A 12,095-nucleotide genomic window follows, 5' to 3' on the forward strand; every position below is an offset into this window, starting at 1 on the left:
CATTTTTACAACACTATGTGCTCATTTCTTATCTCCATGTCACATTTTGATGATTCTAGCAATGTATCAAAATTTTTCATTATTATTGTATCTGTTATGGTGACAACTGATCAGTGATCTTTGATGTTGCTATTGTAATTGTTTTGGGGTACCACAAATTGCACCCAATAAGACAGCAAACTTAATCCATAGATGTTGCGTGTGTTCTGACTCTTCCAGGGACCTACCACCACTCCCCTGTTTCTCTCCCTCTCCTTGGGCCTATCTGTTCTCACAACAATATTGAAATTAGGTCAATTAATAACCCCACAATGATCTCTACATGTTCAAGGGAAAGGAAAAATTTTACATCTTTCATTATAAATCAAAAGCTAGAAATGATTAAGCTTAGTGAGAAAGGCATGTCGAATTCCAATATAGGCTGAAAGCTAGGCTTCTTGCACCAAACACCCAAGTTATTAACGCAAAGGAAAAGTTTTTGAAGGAAATTAAAAGTGCTGCTCCAGTAAACACACCAGCAATAAGAAAGAGAAACAGCCTTATTGGCGATATGGAGAAAGTTTTAGTTGTGTGGATAAAAGATCAAACTAGCCATAATATTCCCTTAAGTGAAAGCCTCATTCAGAGCAAGGCCCTAACTCTCTTTAATTCTATGAAGGCTGAGAGAAGTGAGGAAGCTGAGGAAGAAATGTTTGAAGCTGTTAGAAGTTGGTTCATGAGGTTTATGGAAAGAAGCTGTCTCCATAACATAAAAGTGCAAAATGAAGTAGCAAGTGGTACCAAACAGCAGATTTTTAATGTAGACAAAACAGTCTCATATTGGAAGAAGATGCCATCCAGGAGTTCCAGAGCTAGAAATGAGAAGTCAGTGCCTCACTTCAAAGCTCCAAAGGGCAGGCTGACTCTCTTGTTGAGCCTAAATCTGGTGACTTTACAATAAAGCCAACGTCCATTTACCATTCTGAAAATCCTAGGGCCTTTATGAGTTATGTTAAACCTACTCTGCCTGTACTCTATAAATGGAGCAACAAAGCGGAGATGACAGCACATCTGTTTACAGCATAGTTTTCTGAATATGTTACGTTCACTGTTGAGACCCACTGCTCAGAAAAAAGAAAGAAACAATTCTTTTGACATATTACTGTTCATTGACAATAAACTTAAGAACTCTGATGGGGATGTACAAAGAGATTAATGCTGTTTTCATGCTTGGCTATAGAACATTAATTCTACATTCCATGAATCAATTTTGATTTTCACATCTTATTATTTAAAAAAATACATTTTTGCAAGGCTATAGCTGCCATAAATAGTTATTCCTCTGATAGATCTGGGAAAAGTCAATTGAGAACCTTCTGGAAAGGATTAACCATTTTTGATGGCATTAAGAACATTTGTATAGCAGAGAGCCCAATTATGAATGAACTGGCATTCACAATTGCTACAAAGAGAATAAAATACCTAGAAATACAGCTAACAGGGGAAGTAAAGGACCTCTTCAAGGAGAACTACAAACCACTGCTTAAGGAAATCAGAAAGGACACAAACAAATGAAAAAATATTCCATGCTCACAAATAGGAAGAAACAATATTGTGAAAATGGCCATACTGCCCAAAGTAATTTATAGATTCAATGCTATTACCATTGCAGTACCATTGACATTCTTCACAGATTTAGAAAAAACTATTTTAAAATTTGTATGGAACCAAAAATGGGCCTGTATAGCGAAGATAATCCTAAACAAAAAGAACAAAGCTGGAGGCACTATGATACCTGACTTCAAACTATACTACAAAGCTGTAGTAACCAAAACAGCATGGTACTGATACAAAAACAGACACATAGACCAATGGAACAAAATAGAGAACTCAGAAATAAGACCGCACATCTACAACCATCTGATCTTTGACAAACCTGACAAAAGCAATGGGGGAAGGATTTCCTATTTTATAAATGGTGCTAGATTTCCTATTTTAAAAATAGCGAAGACATGGAATCTACCAAAATGCTTGCCAATGATAGACTGAATAAAGAAAATGTGGTACATATACAGCATGGAATACTATGCAGCCATAAAAAGGGACGAGATCCTGTCCTTTGCAGGGACATGGAGGGAGCTGGAAGCCGTTATCCTCAGCAAACTAACACAGGCGCAGAAAACCAAACACTGAATGTTCTCACCCATAAGTGGGAGCTGAACAGTGAGAATACATGGACACAGGGAGGGGAGCAACACACAATGTGGCCTGTCAGGGGAGGCCAGATAGGGAAGAGCATCAGGAAAAATAGCTAATGCATGACGGGCTTAATACCTAGATGATGGGTTGATAAGTGCAGCAAATCACCATGGCACACATTTACCTATGTAACAAACCTGTACATCTGCACATGTACCCCAGAAAATAAAGAGAACATTTGTAATCCATGGGAGGCAGTCAAAATATCAACATTAAGATGAGTTTGGAAGAAGTTGATTTCAACTCACAAGGATGACTTTGAGGGGTTCAGTACTTCAGTGGGGGAAATAATTGCAGATGTGATGGAAATAGCAAGAAAACTAAAATCCATCACTAAAGATGTGACTGAATTGCTGCAATCTCATGATAAAATGTAAATGGGGGGAGGTGTTGTTTCTTATAGTGAGCAAAGAAAATAATTTCTCGAGATGGAATTTTCTCCTGGTTAAGATACTGTTAACATCATTGAAATGAAAACAAAGGATTTAGAATATTATGTAAACTTAGTTAATAAAGCGGTGGCATGATTTGAGAGGAATGACTCCAATTTTGGAAGAAATTCTGCTATGATAAAATGATATCAAACAGTATCGCATGCTATAGAGAACTCTTTTGCGAAAGGAAGAATCAATCAACGTGGAAAATTTGATTGTTGTCTTATTTTAAGAAATTGCCATAGCCACCCAACCTTCAGCAACCACCACCCTGATCAGTCAGCAGCCATTAGCATAGAGTCAATGCCCTCCACCAGAAAAAAAGGTGATGCCATTAACATGGAGGCAAGGCCCTCTACCAGTGAAAAGATGAAAGTTCTGATGATTGTTAGCATTTTTTAGCAATAAAGTATTTTTAAGTTAAGATATGTACATCATTCTTTACATGTAATGCTATTGCACAATTAATAGAATAAAATATAGTATAAACATGATGTTTTTATGCAGTGGGACATCCAAAAACTTTGTGTGACTCACTTTATTGCAATATTGCTTTATTGCAGTGGTCTGGAACTGAGCTAATAGTATGTTTGAGGTATGCCTATATGTGACATTCTAGAAAAGGCAAAACTATGGAAGCAATAAAAAGATCATTGCTTTCCAGAGGTTGGGTGGGAGAGAGGGATGAATAGATGGAACACAGAGGATTTTTAGGGCAGTAAATCTGTTCTTCTGTATGATACTATAATGGTGGATATATGCCATCACAAATTGGTCCCAACCCATAGAATATATACCACCAAGAGTAACATGAATGTAAACTATGGACTTTGGGAGATAATGATGTGTCAGTGAGGTTCATCAATTGTAATAAGTGTACCACTCTGGTAGGAGATGTTGATAATTGGGGAAGCTATGCATGAGTTGGGTAGCAGATATGTAGAAAATCTCTGTATCTTCTGCTCAATTTTGATGTGAACATAAAATATATATGTGTGTGTATATATATATATCTCGTAATTTTAAGTACATATTACAATTGTTGATTCCTTTTACTCTAAGAAAATTATAAATGCATGAAACCACAGTATTAAATGTACTCCTTATTCATGATTCTGTATAATGACATTCATTTTAACTGCCAGAAATTTGGAATTCGTATTTATAATTACTTCAAAATAACTCTTTATTAGTTAATTATATAATGATTATTATTAAACACAAGATCTTATGTATTATCTAGTGTTTCTTATACCTGAACCTATGTTCTGCAAGTGAATATAAATTTTAATGAATATGTATTCAGTAGGAATTTGTTCTACTCATTTATAGTCAGTCTTGTTCTTTTTTCAGGGATTCTTTGGCAAACATTAAACATTTTCTTTCATGACCTCATTAACCTATTTTATTCTATTGGTAATTTGAGTAAAAGAACATTCTACATGCCCATTTGTGAGAGTTGTACTTGGAGATCAAAACAGAAGTTGGACATGTCAACAAGTGTACATAACTGCTTGCCCCCTAAAATATTACAAAGTAGGAAACAATTGTCAGTGTTTCTTCATCTCCCCCCTACTGCACAAAACCATACTTCTTTTCCTTCATAACCATTGTTTTCATGTGGCCCAGATCCCTTCATTTTGGTTTCAAACCTAGGTCTCTATAGCAGTGTCCCAGATTACCAAGCCATGAACTTTACCAGGAAATATTCCCTCTGAACTCCAAAGACCTTTAGAATTAAAATATTTCTTAAATAGAATATAGTCATTTTTCAGATTAGAAAACTGAGACTCAGGCAAAAGTGATAGTCAATGTTAGTTACCTGGAACTGAAATCTAGGTCATCTGACACTCAGTTAGATATTGCTTCCATTTAAAAAGTCTTTTTTTTTTTTTTTTTTTTTTTTTTTTAATATTTCTTCAGATGGTCCTATCTCTCCTGTCATTAAAATCTAGAAAAATACATTCCCTTTAACAGAGAATTCTAACTAATTTGCTCAATTAGACTTTACAATGTATTCCTTTATAGGTTTCCGTAATCTTATAAGTAACTCTAATTCTCTGACTCTACTCATTTTTACATATATAAGCCTCTCTCATCTTACACAAATCCTCTCCTCAGTGCACTTACTGTTTAAAACACTCCACACTCTCTTTCTTTTAGAACTGTTTATATTCAACTCCATTTCCTCACCCCCTGTTTATACATCCATTGCTGTCTGGCTTCTGCCTCCATCATTCTACCATAACTTATTTTACTGAAGACATCAATGACCTGTGTGCCACTAAACCCAAGGGATGCTTTTTAGTCTGTATCTTGACAGTGCCTTATCAGTATTGAGCACGGGTTATCTTGGTCTTTTAAAAAATACTCTTAGTCCTGTTATCTTAGACATCATATTTTAAGGTTTTTCTTCCTGTATGTCTGGGTACTACTTTCTAGTAGCTATTATAGGTTCATGTTATTCTCTTTCTTCAAATGCTTTTGACCATAAGACTTTATCCTAGGCCCTCCTCTCTGCATGTTGGAAATGTTTATTAGGCACCTCTATATGCTAAGCACTGTCATAGGAACTGAGAAGAAGCAATGATTAAAACAGATAAACCTTGACTTCAAGGAGCTTATATTCTTACATTCTTTTATCTCTACAACACACTCTGAGTATCTTCATCCAACCTGTGTCTTTAATCACCATCTCTATGTAGATAATTTCAAAATATATATTCTCATCATGATCATCTCTTACTAAGAAGACACAATTCAAGGTGAAGACTATAGGATGAAAGGAGTCTCGTGGAGACAGAAGGGAGAAGAGTATTCCAGACAGAGAAAGCAGAATGTACAAAGGTCTGAGGCAACAAATAATCTGTGTCTGTAGAGCACCCCAAGCTGAGGTAGGAGATGAAGGTAAGGGCTAGATCACACAGATATTCTGAATCACAATAAAGTGCTTGACTTTTATTACAAATGCAAAAAACTTCATTGATTTACTTTTCAGTTCTGGTGAAAATACCATATTATTTTCATTGGTTTTGCTTTATTGTATTCAGATTTGATTGAAGAAGCCCTATGTTAACCTTTAAAAAGTGTCTATTTTCATGTGTCTACTCTCTTATTATACTTCAGAATAATTTTGTCAATATAAGAAATCCATTTAAATTTGGCCGGGCCCGGTGGCTTACGCTGTAATCCCAGCACTTTGGGAGGCCAAGGCAGGCGGATCATGAGGTCAGGAATTCGAGACCAGCCTGATCAACATGGTGAAACCCTGTCTCTACTAAAAATACAAGAATTAGCCGGGCATGGTGGCACGTGCCTGTAATCCCAACTAATCAGGAGGCTGAGGCAGGAGAATCACTTGAATCTAGGAGGCCGAGGTCGCAATGAGCCATGACTGTGCCACTGCACTCCAGTCTGGGTGACAGAGCGAGACTCCATCTCAAAAAAAAAAATTATTGAAATTTTTATTGTAATTTTAATAAGTATGCAGATTAACTGTGGGAGAATGGATATCTTTTTACTGTAGCATCGTTTTATCTAAAAACATAATACACTACTCTTCACTTATTGAATCATTCAGTAAAGTTATACTGATAGATTGAGATAGATAGATTTACACTATATGGTTGCTTTTATTTTTATTTCTAGGTATTTCATAGTTGTTATGATGAATGTGATTTTTATTATTATATGTTCTAACCGGTTATTGAGTTTTATAGGAAAACAAATTATTTTATATATTAAATTTGTGGTCATGTACCTTATAATATATATTCATTTTTCAGTTATTTTGCCTTGAGTTTACTAGTAAAACACATTTCCAAATAATTATAATTTTATTTTCTCCATCCCCAAAGCTATAATTTTACTTTTTATTCATGTTCTAATGTATTAAATAATACTTCCAGAAGGGTGAAAAGTAAGTGGGTTTGTAGGAGAATTTGCCTTATTCCTATTTTAATGTGATTACAGTTTTAACAGTATATACCACAGATGCTATTAGTTGGAAATACGTATTCAATAAGATATTAAGAAAGATTTTCATTTCTAGGTTTCTAAAATGTTGTCCCTATCAGGAGTAAGTGTTGCCTCATATCAACTACCTTTTCTGCACTATATAGATCAGTGTACATCTGTCATTTGATCTATTTCTGTTATGAATTTTGTTCATAGATTTCCTTACTATTGTTGAATTCCTGGAATAAATAAATAATCGTTGTTGAATTCCTGGAATAAATCATATTGGTTACGGTGCATTAATCTTTTACCATATAATGCTAGACTCCATTATCTAATATTTTATTTAGAATTTTTGCATCTACATTTATAATTCATATTGGTCAGTAATATTTTGTGATATTCCTAAGAACTTTTTATATTAGTAATAGATGTTAAATTTTACAACTCTTTTTAGCATCCACTGAAGATAGATCGTATCGTATGTCTCTGAAAACACGATAACTTTGCTAAAAAAATTGTTTTTTAATTAGGGTTTGTGAAAGGAAAATATCTTGGGCCCCCTCAAGCTGAGAACGGCTCAGGGCAAATCTGCTCCCCATTCTATTCAAAGTCATCCCTCTGCTCACAGAGATAGATGCATATTCTAATTGCTTTGTTTGGAAACACTTATCAGAAATGCAAAAGAATGCAACCATTTGTCTCTCACCTACCAGTGACCTGGAAGCCCCAAGGATAGAGGGGAGGGGCGGTGGGGGGGGGGGGCCTTCTTTGAGTTGTCCCTGCCTTTCTGGATTTTTGAGATGGAGTCTCACACTTGTCACCAAGGCTGGAGTGCAGTGGCACGATCTCGGCTTACCACAATCTCACCCTCCCGGGTTCAAGCGATTCTCCTGCCCCAGCCTCCTGAGTAGCTGGGATTACAGGCACCCGCCACCACGCCTGGCTAATTTTTTTTTTTTTTTTTTGTATTTTTACGGGTTTCACCATGTTGGTCAGGCTGGTCTCGAACTCCTGACCTTGTGATCCACCCGCCTCGTCCTCCCAAAGTGCTGGGATTACAGGCGTGAGCCACCGTGCCCGACTGAACTAATGTACTTCTTACATATATTGATTGATGTCTCATATCTCCCTAAAATGTATAAAACCACGCTGTGCCCTGACCACCTTGGGCACACATGATCAGGATTTCCTGAGGCTGTCATGGGAGCATTCTCAATCTTGGTAAAATAAACTTTCTAAATTAACTGAGACCTGTCTCAGATTTTCTGGTTTCCCGGGTTATAGAGGACTATGACATTTTTTTGGATGTTTGTAGGACAGTTATATACCTTTGTTATTTAAAAAATCCCAGATGTGTATATATATGGATATTTTTCATTGATTTTGCCAGGAAAATTGTGAGACCCTCGATCTGTAAACACAAGTTTTCTTTATTTCAGATTTAAAAGATAATTGATTATTTTTTTGACTCTTCCTATTTCTTCCTCAGAAACACCTATACTTTTTAGATTGCATTTCTATTCCCTTTCCTCTGTAATCTTACGGTATTTATTTGTCTTTGTCGTTTTTCTGTGTTATCTGACACAGTTTATTACTCTTTTCACTTATGGGGCTGAAATAATTTTTGACAGTCTTAACTATTTCCTTTACTCAGTTCAAATGTGGCTGTTAATTCTATTATTATAGTATAGTTTCCTTGCAATACTTCCTTATTTCAGCCATTATCATTTACATCTGAGCTTGTTTCTTTTTATAATTTTCTGTACCTTTTTTGAAATTACCATACTTCCTTGCAGTCTATTGAAGATATGCAACATCTTTAGAAATTCCTTCAGAATGACTCAGGAGGTCATTTATTTTTCAAATACATATGTTTCCTTTGATGATGTGAGTTTATATTCCTAGTCTTTATTCTTGAACATTTCCCATAAACCCAAAGTGCTTGTGGTTGTGGCAGCGGCGGCGGTGGGGGGGTGGGGGGGGTATCTTTTTCTTCTATTTTTTCTTCAAAGAAGTAAGCTTTATTTGGACTTATTTGACAGCCTGTGAGCTGCCTTTTATTTACTTAAATTATAGATAAATTCACTTCTAAAATCAATATTTGGCAGCAGGTTGATGCGCTTAGTTTTCATCCCAAATCCACTTTTAGCAACAATCAGTACAACTTTGATGTTTTGAAGTGAGATAATTTTCTACCACTTTGCCTGGTTTTCAGAAAAACTGAATATACTGCTTCCAAGACTTCTCTCTGTGTCTTTCTCATTCCCCTCTGACCTCTCCTCGCAAAAAAACTTCATCCCTAGGAACCATATCCCTTTGTTCCTGTCCTGTTATATTTTGATGATAGCTGTTTCTGAATGTTTTTAATGAGAAGAGAAGCTGTACTCAGCCTCCTTGTTTCTTCTTGCCTTTTAGAGAAAAGCTGTTTCATGGAGTGAAATATAGAAAGCTCAGCAAGCAAGACCTGAAATCTTTTTCTTAATCCACTTCCATATTCTTATAGTTAATAGACATTTCTTCCACAGTCTAGCGTTAGGTCAGTGCTTGTTTTCAACAGTGGCATGAGATTTAACATTAATGTATGCCTTTATTTGGTATTTTAGCAGGAAGCTAGGAAAGTCGGAATTAGGGGCTCTTAATCAGGCATTATTTTAAGCTAGAAATTCTTCTGGACACTTATACTGATGTCTTATTTTATTGTGCCACAGTTCCTAATGTATAGGAATTAAGAAGACAGTCTTTTAAGGCTCAAGACATTCCGTGCATTTGCTTCTATTTGTATTTATCACTGTCCTCAGTATCTTCAGTTCCTTTTATGTAGAAGTTAACCCAGTGTTTTCACCAGATATTTGATTTTAAAAAGGACAGTCTCAAACCAGAGTCCATTAAAATTATTCAAAAAAGTAAAGCACTTTTATTTTCTTATTATCTTAAGGAGAAGCAAAGCGTTGGTTCACAAATGTTCCTTTGTTTAAAAATAATTTATCACATCAGGTTAATGTAGGAAGTTTTTTACATATTACTTAGAGTTTCCAACCTGAAACAATCTCAACTTTTCCTTAAGTATCTCAAAGTGCATAGGGGCAGGCACCAGTAGCGACCTAGGGTTACAGTTGGTTTTTTAAAAATGGAATAATAACACAGTATTTGGTGCCTTATTATGAATGAAAAGTTCGAATTTGTATTCACTGTAGGATTTATATTCAATAGAGTAACTGATTTCTGCTATTACAGAGCCTACATCAGTTTTAACCAATTTCAAACAAAACATGAAGACAATGAATATCACACATGATATGTTAAGTAATGAATTGTAAGTGTCCTTTATTTTACTACCAAAAAGAAACTCAAAGAACTTTGTGTTTAGAATTTATTAAAATATGGATAGCCATATTAAATTATAAAAGAAATATTACTTTCTTTTAAAAAATATAATTTGCCCATGCATTAAAATCAATTATTATGTAGACATCTAACAAAACCATTATATTTAAAACGTCAATCCAAAAGTAATGCAAGGTGCCATTTCCCAATACTTTGCACATGAGAGAAACCTTTTTTTTTTTTTTTTTTTTTTTGAGATAGAGTCTCACACTGTTGCCCTGGTTCCCAGTGGTGCAATCTCTGCTCACTGCAACCTCTGCCTCCTGGGTTCAAGCAATTCTCTTGCTTCAACCTCCCAAGTAGCTGCAATTACAGGTGTCCACCACCATACCCAGGTAATTTTTTGTATTTTTAGTAGAGATGGAGTTTCACTATGTTGGCCAGGCTGGTCTTGAACTTCTGACCTCGTGATCCGCCCACCTTAGACTCCCAAAGTGCTGGGATTACAGGTGTGAGCCACTGCGACTGGGCGAGAATTTTTCATTTCATATCCAAAAGAGAGTTTTAATGGCCCTCAATTTTTTTTTTTTTTTTTTTTTTTGAGACCGAGTTTCATTCTTGTTGCCCAGGCTGGAGTGCAATGGCATGATCTCGGCTCACCACAACCTCCACCTCCCAGGTTCAAGCACTTCTCCTGCCTCAGCCTCCCAAGTAGCTGGGATTATAGGCATGTGTCACCACGCCCAGCTAATTTTGTATTTTTAGTAGAGACAGGGTTTCTCCATGTTGGTCAGGTTGGTCTCGAACTCTCAACCTCAGGTGATCCACCTGCCTCAGCCTCCCAAAGTGCTGAGATTACAGGTATGATCCACCATGCCCGGCCAGATGTAGGTTTTTTCATTATGTATATGTTTATGGTGTACAGTGTGAATTTTTTTTTTTTTTTTTTTTTTTTTTTTTTTTTGAGACAGAGCCTCACTCTGTCACCCAGGCCGGAGCACAGTGACACAATCTCGGATCACTGTAACCTCCACCCCCTGAGTTCGAGTGATTCTCCTGCCTCAGCCTCCCGAGTAGCTGGGATTACAGGTGCCTGCCACCGCACCCAGCTAATTTTTGTAATTTTAGTAGAGACGGGATTTCACCATTTTGGCCAAGCTGGTCTTGAACTCCTGACCTCGTGATCCACCCGCCTCGGCCTCCCAAAGTGCTGAGATTACAGGCGTGAGCCACTGCACCTGGCCCAGTGTGATGTTTTGATATATGTATACTTTATGAAATAATTAAATCAAGCTAATTAACATACACATCACTTCATATGCTTATCATTTTTTGTGGTAAGAACATTTAAAAATCTACATTTTTAGCAATTTTAAAATAGATGCCATTTTTAATGTAAGACCAGAACTGTTACAAAAATACATAGGAAGGGCATGTCCTTTATAACAGACTGTTGTGTGCCAAGTCACTTTCTCCAATATTAGATTTCACATATGTAAGTTCTTGCTTAAATTGGAACAGCTCCCAATCAGTTTTGCATCTTACCACCTCCTACTCTGCATTCTAAAAAACCTATCAAGGCAGAATCTTTTCAGATACAGGTGCCTTTTTTTCATTATTATTATTAGGGTGGTTGTCTCAACCTGAGATTTCTACAAAATTGTAAAAGCTTTAGGGGAGTCTCTCTTTGGGGTCTGAGAGTGAATGGAATTTTACACACAAAAAAGTTATTAGAGTCCTTGTTGGTCTCCTAGTTGTGTCTGCATGAGTAGTCAGCCCTCAAATCCATTCATTCAGGAAATATACTCTGACTTAATGGTGTTAGGAGAGGTTATTTTTAACTGAGATAAACCAAATAATTTTCTGTTAAGTTGTTCTATACAAGCAGTAATAATGTTAAAGAACCGTAATTTTCGTACTGAAATCTAAGGAGACAATAGAATACAGTCAAATAGTGCTGGGTTTAAAACACAGAGACTTGGACTAAGGTCTTTGCACAGTCACTTACTAATCATGAGACCCTGGGCAATTTTCATCTCCTCTGTGGGTCTTAGTTTCCTCATCTGTAAGATAAGGGTACCAGTATCTGCCTTGAGGGTCATGTGGCTTCAATGAGATAGCACACCGAAAATGGCCTGG

The sequence above is a fragment of the Chlorocebus sabaeus genome, chromosome X, assembly GCF_047675955.1.
Source record: "Chlorocebus sabaeus isolate Y175 chromosome X, mChlSab1.0.hap1, whole genome shotgun sequence".
Classification (NCBI taxonomy): Eukaryota; Metazoa; Chordata; class Mammalia; order Primates; family Cercopithecidae; genus Chlorocebus; species Chlorocebus sabaeus.